At 38.0% G+C, this 2,178-nt stretch overlaps 1 non-coding gene across 1 annotated transcript; it reads right to left on the reverse strand.

Annotated features, from left to right (window-relative positions):
* Window positions 1-1,753: 1,753 nt before the first annotated feature.
* On the reverse strand, window positions 1,754-1,860 carry LOC127124076 (small nucleolar RNA R71). The gene has a single exon (XR_007803716.1). It is a non-coding gene; the product is annotated as a small nucleolar RNA R71 (small nucleolar RNA).
* Between the last annotated feature and the right edge of the window lie 318 nt (window positions 1,861-2,178).

A 2,178-nucleotide genomic window follows, 5' to 3' on the forward strand; every position in this document is an offset into this window, starting at 1 on the left:
ATTTTCCACAACAATTCTGTTTTTCTATTATTTTTCTTCAGCAACATTGTTTTCTTTTACCGCAATTTGTTTATCGTTTCGTTCAGAGCTTTGATTTTTCCTTTCCCTTTCCGTTTTTCATTTAGCCAAAGTAGTAGTTTCCTACACTGGGAAACTACTGCAATTTATTTAATTTAGTTTAAGCAATTATTTCGAAGAAGCAGAATCCTACCGACCTGTGGAGGACTGCTCAAGTACTTCAAGATTCGGCATATTCTATTAATCCAATTTCCAGGTTTTTATTCAATTATTATTATTATTATTGCTTTATTATAATCATGTTTGCTTTATTGTTGATTTGTTTATGTTCGTCTGTGTTTGCGTTATTTAACATGTCCGGCTAAACTACCGGTATCGGTATGCAAACAATTTAATTAGACGGGATTTAATAATAATCGATGTAAAACTTCTTTTCTCAAACAATCTTTTTGGATGTGGTTTTTAATTTAAATTTAATTAACTTTGTCACGAGAGTGAGAAGCTATTTAATACGGTTTTCCCACGAGAGTCAGAAATTAACTAAGGTGAGAACCGACAATCGCGAGAGCGTGAGGGTCGAACTGGATAGTAAAAACTAGGCATTGATTTTAAAAACAGCAAGAGCACTTTAAAAGAAATTAGAACTTATTTATTTTCAAAAAGTATTTTTAACTTCAAATGGGACAACGAGATCGTACATTCTGACTTAAAAGTATAGTCTGAGTCAACAATCACGAGAGTGTGAGATAAAGCCTTTTAAATAAGTATTTTCTACTGAAAGATATTTGGTACTTAAAATATACATCAGTGACTTATCGAATCCCTGACGATTAATGTGTTGCATACTGATATCCCCCTATTAATATTTTCTTAAAAACTTAACTTCCTTTAGATTTAATTTTTGTTCAACGAAACCTCTAAAAATCATCTCCTTAGCTAAACATAGTATCATCGATATCATTAGTTTGACCATCGGTCCCTGTGGGTTCGATATCTTTTAAAACTAAAATGACTGGATTGTGCACTTGCAGTCAAGTACCCGATAGACTATATTTTATATACAGTCACGAGACGTATCAAGTTTTTGGCGCCGTTGTCGGGGACCTGATTTAGTCAAATGGTGCGATTCTTTTGTTGCACCGTATAGACTAAGGTAAAAGACTAATTTCCTTTCCCTTATTTCCCCGATTGTATGCCAAGTACTCGCTCACAAGGCGAAAACTTAGCACCACCAATCACAAAATTAGAGCGTTTCTTATTTTTAAGATGCCGAATACTAGAGTACCAACGAAGGTACGATATTCCCGATATCTTCTTTCCTACTGCTGAACCAGTTGAAAAACCAACCATGGCTACAGTGGAACCACAGAATCGTCCTCTTAAGGTCTACGCTACCCCGTCCCAACAAGAACCTCACATTAGCATTGCTTCCCCTGCTATAAATCGAAACGATTTCGAGTTGAAACCCTCATTATTATCAGCCGTCCAACAACATCAATTTGCTGGAAATCCTACAGACGACTCTAATGAACATTTGACCAAGTTTGTGCAGTACGCAGACACTGTGAAGGCGAATGGTGTATCTCAAGATGCGATAAGACTACGCCTTTTTCCTTTCTCTATAAGAGACAGAGCTTGGGCTTGGTTGCAATCCTTGCCATCCAACTCGGTTACTACATGGGAAGAACTGAAGAACGTTTTCTTATCCCGATGTTTTCCGCCAAGCAAAACTGCTATGTTGAGAGCTCAAATCAACGGATTTCGACAAAAAGATGTAGAATCTCTCTACGATGCATGGGAGAGATACAAAGACATGATGAGAATATTTCCACATCATGGTCTCGATGACTGGGTGATCATTCACACATTTTACAATGGGCTTATGTATAACACAAGACTGGCAGTAGACGTTGTCGTGGGCGGTGCATTTATGGACAAGCCATACAACGAAGCCTATCAACTCATTGAAAACATGGCCCAAAACCATTGCCAATGGGGAGGTGAAAAAACTCTAGTAGAAAAGTCTCAAACAAAAGGTGGAATGTACGAAATCAGTAGCCTTGACCACGTCCATGCAAAGGTAGATGCCCTTGTTCAAAAGTTAGACAACTTGACCATACCACCCGCAGCTAGGGGTGGCAAAACGGGCTCGGCCCGCTG

The sequence above is a fragment of the Lathyrus oleraceus genome, chromosome 2 (assembly GCF_024323335.1).
Source record: "Lathyrus oleraceus cultivar Zhongwan6 chromosome 2, CAAS_Psat_ZW6_1.0, whole genome shotgun sequence".
Lineage (NCBI taxonomy): Eukaryota > Viridiplantae > Streptophyta > Magnoliopsida > Fabales > Fabaceae > Lathyrus > Lathyrus oleraceus.